Source organism: Camelus dromedarius, chromosome 22 (assembly GCF_036321535.1).
Source record: "Camelus dromedarius isolate mCamDro1 chromosome 22, mCamDro1.pat, whole genome shotgun sequence".
Classification (NCBI taxonomy): domain Eukaryota; kingdom Metazoa; phylum Chordata; class Mammalia; order Artiodactyla; family Camelidae; genus Camelus; species Camelus dromedarius.
In genome coordinates this window covers 9,201,418-9,214,247 of record NC_087457.1, presented here as the reverse complement: position 1 = coordinate 9,214,247, position 12,830 = coordinate 9,201,418, and the positions used below count along the sequence as shown (strand labels likewise).

Sequence of the window (12,830 nt, the reverse complement as noted above, 5' to 3'; positions counted from 1 at the left end):
AGCTCCTCGGGGAGACGATTTATCGGCCCCCCCAGTGTCACTGTGACTGACGCTCCACAGGCTCACTCGTCAGGCTGACGATGTGACCCAGCAGCCCAGCCAGACTCTCGCGTGAGCCCCAAGGGCCTGACCAGACAGACTCGCCGCCCCCTGAGTGAACAATCCCTGACACCTCAGTCCCGCCGCCCCCCAGCGTTGCTGGGCTTGTGGGTGTTTTTCTACGGCCAGAAAATATAGCCTGTAACATTCAGCAGATCACTGGATAAGCTTCCTCCTCTTTTCTCTTTGATTTCCAGGTTTTCCTTCCTCGGAAGCCCCATGTCCGCCAGCAGGCGCCCCAGGCTCTGAGCAGCTACAAAGGGGGCACCCGGGGACGCACTGCCGGGCTCAGCCCGGTTTCCGAGACTGTCCGAGCCTTCTCTTTCTTTCCTCACTCTCCCTCCTTCTTCTTTTGTGGGAACTGCAGGTCTGCCGCACTAACTTCTCTGTTCTCTGTGCATCCCACAGCCCCGGGTTTCCAGGCCCTTTGATGGCTTTCAGGTGCCGCAGAGAGGAGGCTGGTGAGTTTCTCACCTCTCACGGCTGACCCGACCCAGAGGTCCACACCACGGCCCGTGGACAGCAGGCACGGGACCCCAAGGCCTAGGGGCAGAGCCGCGAGGGTGGAGCTCTCTCCTGAGGCCTCCGGGGGCCCCTTGGGTGGCAGGGCCCCTGCTCCCAGTCAGGGAGGCTGAGAGGAGGTTCGCTGAGCTCACACGGGGACAGAACTCAGCATCCCCAGGGGGCCACTCATGGAGGAAAGGAGGACGCTCAGAGGGCTTCCTTGAAAACGTGAAGTGGTTCCCTTCCAGGTCTGTTCATTCTTTCAGGCACTCGGTCCTCACTGAGGAAACAGGCCCTTTCCACCTCTGACGCCGCCCGGAGCAGCTGGGCAGCCACCAGCTCCCAGGGTCAAGAGAAGGTGGGGCTGAGTCGGGAAGGAGACGCGCTCGGTCACAGCGTCTCTGCAGCATCTCAGCATGCCTGCACCTCGCTGGGCTCCTGGGACCCGGTGCCAGCAAGCTCCCCGGCTCCACACGGCAACCAACGTGCAAAGGCTGTGGCAGCCCGCAGGGTCACCCTCATGGCAAACACTAACCCCTCAGAGCACAGAAAGAAGCAGGATCGTGGACACCCGCTTCCCAGAAGTCAGGAGGACAACCTAGAGCCGTGGCTCCTTTACCCACAGACAGTCCTCATACCCCAACTTGGAGCTTTTCCCTGTGGCAGCTGTTAAATAGCAATGGTCTGAATTCAGAGTCTGCAACACGTTAAAAGCAGTACAGTTTGAAGGGGGTGGATTTTCATGAAAAAATTATTTCCAACAAGGAAGACGATCTGGGGGAAGAAAACGTGTAACAGACAAGGATGCTGACACTAATAAGTAGTGACAGGTCACCTCCTGACAGCAGGGGGAGGCAGAATGTTATTTTTTTATTTAAACGTCTGGGAACTTCTAATATAAAGGAAAAAACAACCCACTCCTCTCACCCGCCCTGCAGACACCACAGCAGAGGCATCTTCTCCTTGGTTTGTTCAAGAAGAGGAACTGGAACATACTCGAGAAAGACTTTACTCCTCAACAGCAACGTTTTACCTCTGTGGCGCACCAGTTATCTGGAACGTCTCATTCCCAGACCACGCGAGACAGTGAGACACCATCACAGCGCCTTCCGTCCTCAGCTCTGTTTTCCTGGGGAAAGTTGTAGACGTGTACGAGAGAGGTCCTAAGACTGCCGTGAACCCCCAGATGCTCCGACGCTACAACGCAGATAATTCTCCCCATAAAAAACTACAGAAAGGAACCATGACACGGCTTCTCCTCCACTGCAGGCACCTCACCTCGTTTCTCCCGCATCACAGAGCATCAGCTCACGGCAGCTTCCGGACACGTCCTGACTCAAGTTCATCACCCACTCGACTTTCACCAGACGTTTCTCTTTGGATAAGAAATGGCTGCACTGACTGATGTCCTTGCTGTAATAATTCATGAATCACCTTTCTCGGTCCTAGTGGTTGATTTGGTGTTAATCTGTTTGCACCATAGGTCCGTGCAGACAAACTCAACAGCTGGTTCTTACTCAGAGGTGTCTAAGAACCTCCCTTACTTACAGCTCCACCTTAATCACTAGCACTGGCCATCGAATTTCCTTTCAGAGCTGCTCCCCCCGCCCCACAAAACCACATATCAGCTCCACAAAGGCACTTGGGTGTCTGACGTAAGTGGGCAGCGAAGGCGTGTTCTGATCCCACTGCAGCTGTGGGCTGGGCTCCTCACCAGGCGCCCCGCCAGCCTCACGCGATCCACAGGCACGAGACGTGGTTATTTTTAGCCTTATTGATTTCCTTTATGGCCATCATTTACTATGGCTTGTGTTCTCCGTTCCAGATAGAGTGATGGGCATGATAAAATCGCCATGCTTTCAGGATTCACACTGTAGAGCAGAAGGAGAGGGCAGAGGTCCTGGGGCAGGAGCGGACTTGACACCTTCAGGGAGACGAGAGGACAATGCTCAGCTCGCCTGGCTCACTCCTGCCACTTGACCTCTCACCCTCGTTCAGATCTGCTTCGGGGACACGATGGTCGGGTCAGCGGGGCGGCCACGGGCCATCCGGGGGCCGCCTGTACTTCACCTTGACGCGCAGCCCTCCTAGAGAAGGTGAAGCAAGCAGAAACACGTCCCGTGATGTCTGCCCGAGGCGTAGGGAGCGGAACGGCGGGAGTCTCCGCCTGCCGGACGGTGTGGACCGTCTGACAAAAGAAGCTTCATGGGAACTGGAGACTGGGTGGGCGTCTCTCTGCCAAGACTACAGAGTCAGAGAGGACATTCTATGAGAAGGTAACAGCATAAGCAAAGGTACTGAAGAAACAAACCCGACCTGTTATGTTTGGCAAACCTGAGGCAGTTCATCTGGGCTGGGGCACAAAAGGCAGGTGTGGGGGGGAGGTGGGCAGTCAGGTGGGTCCACAGGTGCAGCGCACGGTCCACCAGGAGGATGCGAGGTCAGGGGCGGGGACAGCAGCACAGGCAGAGGCCGGAGAGGGCGGCGGGGAGCCCACGGCTGCGCGTCAAGGTGACGTACAGACAGCCACCGGATGGCCCGTGGCCGCCCCGCTGACCCGACCGTGTCCCCGAAGCAGATCTGAACGAGGATGAGAGGTCAAGTGGCAGGAGTGAGCCGGGTGAGCTGAGCATTGTCCTCTCATCTCCCTGAAGGTGTCAAGTCCGCTCCTGCCCCAGGACCTCTGCCCTCTCCGTCCCCTCTGCCGGAGGCCTCCCCGCAAGGCTGAGCACGTCCTTCTCACTCTGTCAGTCTCGACCCAAACGCCCCTCCTCCCAGCAACCTTCTCTGTCTCCCTCTGTCCCCTCTTCCACGCTCCCCATTCTCATGTTTGCCGCAGTTACCCCCCCACACACACAACTGTGCCCCCACCAGCAGGTCAACTCCAGGGAACCACAGGAGATGGGCAGGTGGGGACGGTGCTGGGTAAGGAGGGGTGGTGGCAGTGGAGTGGCAGCTAGAGGCACTCAGAGAGGTGCCAGTGTTCTCTTTCTTTAAAAAATAGGGAAAAGAAACAAGTCCTTCGTGTGCGGAGAGGAAGGAGCCAATGGAAATTGATTATGAGGACACAGGGATGGACGGGGGAAGCAGGGATGGAAGGGGGAAGCAGGGGTGGGGTCCAGCACCCAGGGAAGGACCTGGTCTTGGACAGAGAAGAGTCCTAGCCCCCAACACAGGGCAGAGGAGGCCGACAGGGGTGCAGACGGCTCAGGCTTCTCAGTGGAGCAGGGGAAGGCGGGCTGGGAGTGAGGAGGTCTGGGGGCAGGGGACGAGGCTGAAGGGCCGGCCGGGGCAGGGGGAAGCTCAGGATCCCGAGCAAACACCGAGGGCGGGAAGTCAGAGGCCGTTACCACACCTCCCAGCAGCTGCCCGGTCTCCTCTCTCAGCACCGCAGACCCATCTCCAGGATGTGGTGGAAAAGCACCAGACTCGAGATCCAGGGGTAGCACTGGGCAGGGATGAGAGGTCACAGTGCAGGGAGGGGTGACCTCACCCCCGTCTCTGGTGACACAACTACTCTGAAGCAGAGGACGCACAGCCGGAGCACCTGTGCCTGCTGCACCCCGACTCCTGTCTCCTCAAGCCACGTTCACGAACGTCATCTTAATTCTGAGAGCTTCCAGAGGGCCCCACCACTTACCCTTCCTTTAACAGAGGGGCCAAGCGAGGCCTCTACAGAAGTGAAGCGGGTGCCGTGTCCCAGGTTACAAATGACGTGCGCAGAGTGACAGGCAGGCAAGCGTGCACTTAAGAGCAAGGCATGGCGAGGCTCTTGAAGGCAAACTAACCTCACCGTCAAAAGGATGCTTGTAACTTCTTTCTCTTCCATTCGTCCTTCCCTTTTTTTAAAAACTGAAGCCTAGGCAGTTGACAATGTTGTGTCAGTTTCCGATGCACAGCACCACGGCTCAGCCGTCCATGCACACGTGTTCCTTGTCATGTTCTTTTCCATTATAGGTCACTACAAGGTACTGAACAGAGCTCCCTGCACCACTTTCCTTTCTTCTTGAGACTGACTTTTGAGAACAGAAAAACATCCATAAGGATACTTCAGAAGGGTCATCGCCTGTCCAGAGTGTGTCAGGAAAGCCAGCCATAAAACTCACTCTTGACGACTGAGATGACTGATGGCTCAGTGGACGTCAATTTCCTCATGTTTAAGAAATGGGGTCAATAATAATACCTATTTCTTTATAGGGCTGCTCTGGAGATAAATAAATCACACGTAAGCATGACTGGTGATGTCAGTGATAGTGACAGCAGGAACAGTCATCACTACTGTCACCACTGCTACACCGTTGCTACTGTGACTATGACATCGTTCCTGCAACTATTATGACGTCATTACTGTTACCACTGTGACGTCGTTACTGTAATTACTGTGATGTCATCACTGTTGCTGCTATGACGTCATCTGCTTTGCTCCATTGGCCATTTGCTGCACCTCTGGCTCAGAGGGGTCAGGGCTCAGGGCAAGTCCTCCCCCTGCTGTTCTCCACACCAGCATTAAATATGCTTGGAAGCTGGATCCAATCACCCAGTTTTGGAAGTCACTGTGGATCCGGAGATGAGGATTCCTGATATTCTGGCAGAAAGCCTGCTGACATGCAAACCAGCATGTATCATATTTGAGTAAAGGTAACTATTTTGGCAACACTGCAATAGGATTGTTTTAGCTGTTGCTTGAGAAACCCATTTCTGATATTCTAGTGTGGTAGCGACTGGAATTTTCAAACCACTGACCCCATAGCCCTTTATTAGACACCATGACCCTTCACCTGACTTCACCCCCCATACCGGTCCCCGCACTGTCCTGAGGCCTGTTTTCCGCAGCTCCAAAGCCAGGGACCGAAGTCTAACCTTGGCTTCACCATTCACTCTGTACCTTAAACAAGATGTTTCATGACACCAGGTTCCTATTACCCAGTCTTAGAAATCAAATCACAGTGCACAAAGCATCGGCGTCACCTGCCGTGTGCTTCCAGGAAACTCCGAAGTTGCACCTCCTATAAGCATTCTCGGCCAACCCATCTTATCAGTCCGTGCCAGGAATTCATTTTAGTTTTACAAATAAACCATAGCAAACCATTGAGTCACTGGACATTTGGGGGGAAATACGGGTACTTCTATGCAAGTGCCACATGACAGATAAAGTACGGCAAAGGGAAGGGCCAGGAAAGCAGCAGGCCGGGTCTGCGACCCCTGCGGCTTCCAGGGCACAGACAGGGAGAGGACTGGCGTCACACCAGCCTGGACAATGACCCGAGAAGCACACTTTCAGGCCCTGGTCCTCTTTTTCTTTTTCTCTTTGAACTTCTCCTTCATAATACGGGGGAAGTCTGGAGCTGTGGCCCCAACTTTGGCAGTATTACAAATGAAATCTGAATGAGAAATCGTTTCTTGCAAACATCCTAGGGCGCCCAGGGCAGAAGGAAAGGCAGGAGGCGGGAGAGTGATGGGGCGGGCTTCCTCTCACTCCAGCCCCTCACGAGCACCTTCCATCACCATGGCTACTTGATGACATGACACGGGCTGCCTGGAGGGCACTGGGGCAGGAGTGAGGGCGCAGGGGTCAGGCTATGGTGAGAAGCCCTAACCCCGCCTGGGAGACGTGGGGAGGCTCCCGAGAGGCAAGTGAGGCAGAGGAGGCTGGCCCAGGGGCGGTGAGAGGACCCCCGTGGCCATGCGGCCAGCGTGTCTGATGGCACACAGAGTGTGGAGGGTCCACGCAGACAAGGACAGAAGTCCTGGAAGCTGGGAGGGGGGCCAGGTGGGGCCCCAGTCTCGGAAGGAAGGGCTGTGAGTCACGCCAAGGAGGTGGGACCACACACACTGTGGGTTTCATTGGGACATGGGTTTGTGGATTTTCTTTTATTTTTTGGACAATCGTTACAGCTAAAATCTAACAACCTTCAGCTGTAAAAAGGTATGTTCTGATCACTGTAACATTTTGAAGAAAAACCCACTGGGGTCAGCTTTCAACTGGAAGATGACTCCTACGCTACGCTTCCCTCCGAATCCCGAGAAACAGACCCGGACGTGGACACACGTCTCAGCCTGATCACCAGGGGGAAATGACACAAAGGCCACAGTGATCAATGCCTTTCCTCTGGGGCAGAGAGCGTCCTAAAAAACAACTTAACACCGACTGCTGAGAGCTGTGAGGTCTGTCAACCCAGTGGCAACATCCTTTTTAATATGATGATCTGCTCTGCACGGTGAGCTATGGGTCTGTCACCCCTGCGGGGTGGCAAGTCAGGGAGTAACACATGAGGTGACAAAGCCAGGGAATGTCCTTGCAGAGACACCGGCCCAGAGAAAGACAGACTGAATTCAATTCCCTTCAACCGTTAAGCGGCTCTGTGACTTGGGACATGGGCAACTCTCCAAGCGTCAGATTCTCCGACTGCAGTGCCCGAGACACGCACTAAACAGCACGCGACCCACCGCATCCGAGAGACCGCACTAAATGGAAGACAGACACGCGATCTTAGGGTCAAGAGCCCCCTCAGAGCTCCTACAGCGACCGCCCCTGCGCATCATGAGGCCGGCCCCGTACGCAAGCACACCCGTAGTGCCGCAGGGTGCCAGGCAAGGGGGTCTGTCAGACACGTTAAACGCAGTACATTTTTCAGACAATAGTTTTATACAAAAGTTTTTGACCTTAGAGAATCTACAAGAATAGGTAATATTTAACCTATTTAGGTGGCAGTACTCCCTAAATATTTTTTTCTCAAGTAAGTCATGACCCTCAAATTATGTGACAAGGTTCCCACCAAGGGGAGGGGTCCATACCCACCCCTGGAACCTGAGTGGGCCTGTGGCTGCTCTGCCCAAGAGAGTGGATAGCAAAGGGGTGCAGCTTCCACTTTGTTTGCTGGAACCTTTTCTCGTGGAGCCCAGACACCACGTGGGAGGGCCACCCGCCCCGAGGTTGCCATGCCATGAAGACGCCACGCCCCAGGGACAGTCGTGGTGCTCGTGACATCACAGCGCAGGAAGGAGCACCCGGATGATGCTACACCGCGGGTCATGTCACCCCAGCCTTCCAGCCTCCCCAGGGGGCCCAGACATGCTGGGGCAGGGACAGCCGTCCCCCCGGGTCCTCTCCAGGTTCTGAACCCACAGAAACTGTCAGCAGGTGATAAATTCTGGGACAGTTTGTAACACAGCCGTAGTAACTGAAACGTGAGCAACTGAGAAGGGCAAGGAAACAGGAAAACACGCAGAGCTGGTCGCTGAGAGCAGATGCAAACACTGCGCGGGGTCACTCACGTCCTCCTACGACACATGGGGCGCGTGCCAGAACGCACGGCCCCCGACCTCAGCATGGAGCCACGCACAGGGAGACCCTGACAGGCCCAACCACATGGACGACTGGGCAGCCAAGACCCCCAAACCTCAGTAAATTCAGCCTAGGAGACTTTTCAGTGGACGACATCAAACTCTTACCTTGGCAATAAAATCATGCAAACGAACAGAGCTACCTCTTGGTCAAGTACCCACCAACAGCTGTTCTTAATTTCATCTCTCAAAGAGCTCTCTAAGATAAAATGCTTCCCGGTTATGTCAACTGTTAACTCGGGAGACATAAACTCTTAACATATCCTTAAGTCTACATGACCTAAATGTACAAATTTCAAAAAAAGATACTGTCAGAGTGGATTGAAAATAAAAAAAAAAAAAACAGAACAACTCTAGGTTGTCTACAAGAAACTCACCTCAAATTTAACAAATGACATGGATACACCGAAAGGAAAAGGATGGAGAAGGACGCATTACCCAAACAGGAACACAGCAGGAGTGGCCGTGTAAGCCAGTGTAGACTTTAGAACAAAGGAAATTCCTAGAGGCAAAGAGAGACACCACACAATGACAAAGGGGTCAGTCGACAGGAAGGGATAATCACCGTAAATGCACATGCACCAGAAAACAGAGCCACAAAACACACAGATCAAAACCTGATAAAGCTGGAAGGAGAAGCAGACAATTCCACAGCTGCAGACAGGGACTTCAATCCCCATGTCAGCAACTAACCAGCAACAACTGACAGCAACTAACTACCAGCCGTGAAGTCAGAAAGGACACAGAGATGTCAACAGCACAGCCAGCCCACGGGACCCAGTCAACATGTACACAGCACTCTCCCCAACAGCAGCACGATACACGTATTTTTCAAGCACCCATGGAACATTCAACAATAGACTACATCTTGGGCGATAAACAAACCAAACACCTGGAAAGAACTGAAATTATAGAGTGTTCTCAGATCATAATGAATTCAAAGTAGAAACCAGTAACAGAAAGACAAGGAAATCCCTAAACACATGGAAATCAAACAACATACTTCCAAATAAACCACAGGCCAAAGAGGGAGTCTCAGAAAAAGGAAAACAAAATACATCCAATTAAACAGTTAACGCGCTGTAAATACAAGGCTGTTAGATACGGAAGAGTGGGTGTCACAGGACTTCTACCAAGAATAATGATTTTGAGACTGATTTTAAGTCATTTATTTCTGACAGCAGTACACAGGTCTGTCATCTGTGAAGCCAACCCCAAGTCACAATGAAAGCATGAGTAAGTGCCTGGCAGGTAGGGGCTCCGCACATGTTTGTTGAATGAATCAGTGTTTGGCTTCCTCTCTGTGGACTGAGAGTCAGGAGCCAGGAGCAGAGAGCCTGGAGCCAGGGCGCCTGAGTTCAAAGCTCAGCTGTGTAATCCTGGGCAAGCGACTGCACCTTTCTTTGCATGTGTCTTCACTTGTAAAATATGCCTGATTGTAATAAAAGACCTGTCTCATAGGGTTCTGGTGAGGACTGAAGTACGTATTTAGCACTTAAACGCACAAAATACTTTAAGCACTCCGTAAGCGTTAGCCAGCATGTTATGTGCGGAGAAAGGAAGGAAGAAGGAGGAAGACTTCAGTTCCCCCCAAATGAAGGTCACGTACTAGTTACAGAGAGAAGGGCAAATACATTTCATGATGTTTGTGGACGGAGGATCAGGATTTCCAGGACCGGCCCCTGGGCAGGCACAGGCTTGAGAACTGGTGCCTGCCAGGTTGTTCCAGCTCTCAGGCTGGCGAGGCCTTAAAAGAACAGGGGTTCACGACCGTTCCTGCACGCTGGGATCATCTGGGGAGCCTTAAAAACAGCGATGCCAAAAAAAGAAAAAAAAAACCCACCAAAAAACCATCCCCAAAGACCCTGATTTAGTTAGTGTGTAGTGCGGCCTGAATTCCCCAAGAGAGCAGCGTGCAGCCAGGGCTGGAAAGCACAGCTTTGGGGAACACGATTCCAACGCTCCCACCATCTAGTGATCCCCAAACGCAGCACAGCCATTCGCAGGCATCCCAGGTGCTGGTGCAGAAAAGACATGAGAAAACATCATACTTCAGGGCGGGAACCCATCTGTAAATCTTGTTCAAAACCAGTCTTCTGGGTCCAGGACCCCAGCCATTCCAACAAAGATGGCATCCCAGCTGCCGCTGACACAGAGCGCGACCCCTCACGGGCGGCAGCGCTGAAGGCGACTCCAGACTCTGTCCTCCTTCATATGAAGAAAAATCTCTACAGGCCCGTGGACTCGATCCATGGTAAGAACAGGGGTTCTCAAAGGGTCACTGGGGGCCAGAAGTCCAGGTGCCCTGCTGGCTGGCCTCCGGTTTATCGATGCTGTTAATTTGAAATAGATGGAGCTCTGCTGCTTTTTCCTTCGTGATTACTGTGCTGTGAAATCAGGATGCTTTATTCTTCTCATAAATTGTCTTATTCTCCCTTCATGGTCAGTACTCCTCACATAGCACCCTCAGAGGCCCCGTTTCTTTTTTATTTTGAATTTTTGAAAATTGTTGTGACTATTTTAGGTCATCTGAATTTCCATATACATTTAAAAAAATTTTTTTTGGAGAGGGAGGTAATTAAGTTTATTTATTTATTTTAATGGAGGGACTGCGGATTGAACCCAGGACCTCGTGCATGCTCAGCACGCGCTCCACCACTGAGCTGTACCCTCCCCCGACTCCCACATTTCTTGACTTAGATGAAAAAGACTCCTGTCTGAGAATCACACTGACGTCTGTCTGCAGGAAGCAGCTCTTTCCTGCACACCGGACTCTCGCAGCAGCAGGTGTGATGGGAAGAGTGGAATGACAAGCGGGATGACCCAGAGCCCTAAAAGAGCACTTCTCAGTGTGGTACTCTATCTCCTTAAATTTGAATTATAAATAACCACAGCAGCGCGTGTTTCAGTCGCCTCCTTCTTAAATTACAACTAGGAAACAGGCGGTCTAGTTCACACAGACCTAGCAAGGAGCACAGGTGCCGAAGCGCCACCGGGAGGCTCTCGTTCTGATTCTGAGATGTGGCGTGGCTGGTGCTGCAGAGCAAACGTAATTTACAGACCAGCTCATCCCCCTTCGTTTCCCATCCTCCTCAGGTTCTGACCTCATCGGACCACTTCCCGGCACAAGGACCTGGAATGCTCCCCGCCGTGGGAAACACAGCATTGAAATTCTTTGTCCAAGTTGTCAAGGCTGTCGTTAATCAGACACTAGCCTTGTAATGCGACCGATTCTCACGTCCACCTTCCGATCACATCTCACTCTTGCCCAGCCTGGTGACCACGGCTCCAGCCCCTGCCGGGCTGCCTCTGTGCCCGGGGTGTTTGCCTCTCATTCCCAGGCACCAGCTCACCCATCACCATCCTGTTTTTATTTCCCTGGGTTTACAGTACCTCATTCTCCCAATCAGAGGAGGGGTTTCATCTTATTTCCAAATCCCTGCTACACCCTGGGCCCTAACAAATGGGTGCTCACTCGGTCCCACTGGGCTAGTCCCTCCCACTTATCCTCCACAGAGGAGCTGAAGTGACACTTGTAAATTCTGTACTGTCCCCCTTCTGTTCAGCTCCCTCCTGGGCCCCCTGGTGTCAAGGCAAAGCTCACGGGGCGTGTAAAGTGAACGCACTTTGTCATCTGTTTCTCAGTGACATCTCCAGCCTCGTCTCAACACACCTGACCCCAACCCAAAGCTCCAGTCAAAACAGATTCCAGCCCCTGAACTCAGCCAGCTCTGCCTTGTCCCCAGGGCTCTGTTATCTCCACCTCCAGCCCTGCCCCCACTCCAGTCTGCCCCTCCCCTCTCCTTCCAGCTCCCTATATCCCTCAAGACTCAGCACAGACTGTCCCTTCTGGGAGTCAGCCCTCCCCACACCCCGCAAGAGCAGGCCTGATGGTCCTCCTTCCCCTGCGCTCCTGTACGGCCTGTGTGTAATCTGAGACCCGAAACAGCACCTCATCGCTGTCACCGGGCACCTGTGGACTTGGCTGCTGTCTGGACGAGGGGACACCTTACTCACCCTTGTTTCCATGCTTAACTCACCTAGTACTGAATAAAGCATTGAGCAGATGACATGAATATATACAGAGAGGGCATTTATTTCCCTGTCTTCTCCTTTAATATAAGGCATAGTATGGACATTCTCACGTCAGGGATCACTTCTCCTGGGTGTAAGACAGCCTGAGGGTGAACGCCAGGCCCCCACGGGGGTCCACAAGCTGCCCCTCCCCTCCCTGACTCTGCCCTGCCCTGCCGGCCGCCCGCCTGCTCCTCCAGGGCACCGGCCTCGCCTCTCTGGAACCCTCTTCCTCCGGGCGGGGGCCTGACCTGCTCCCTCACCTCCTGCACGTGTCTGAACACGCGTCACCGGCTCAGCAAGGCCTGGTCTGACCGCCTTATTTAAGGCTGTGGTGTTCTCCTCGGCCGCCCCCATTCCCCTGAACTCCGTCCTTTCTCCCCTATAAAGGGACACCACCGTCTTCTCTTGATGTGTAATTTGCTGATTTGGGTTTGGTTTACTCTCTTCCCCAGCTAGAACGTGACCTCCAGGAGCTGAGCTTTTTGCCTGGGTTTGCGCTTCTGGGCCCCACGTGGCGGGTGCTCAGTGCCGCTGCGGTGGAGCTGAGAGCCTGTCTCCTGTCTCACGCCTGCATGAATGGCTCTCAGGATTTACTCCATGTCCTCTCAGGAAGCCAAGGGAACGAGAAATCCTTTCACCGCTACTTCTGGGAAAGAACGTTAACCCACATTCCGGTGCCAACTCACACTTTCACATGCTGCTTCCTTTCTGAAGTATTACTTCCATTTTTTCTCAAGCTGACAGCTCTGAAGAGCTGAAATTTTAGTCCTGAAAGTTTGTGCTTTAACATTTACTCCTGTTCTGCC

General features: G+C 53.2%; 1 protein-coding gene across 9 annotated transcripts in view; it reads right to left on the bottom strand.

Moving 5' to 3' along the window:
• Positions 1-12,830, bottom strand: part of CSGALNACT1 (chondroitin sulfate N-acetylgalactosaminyltransferase 1) — a 256,501-nt gene that overhangs the window by 37,042 nt on the left and 206,629 nt on the right. The window lies entirely within an intron of this gene.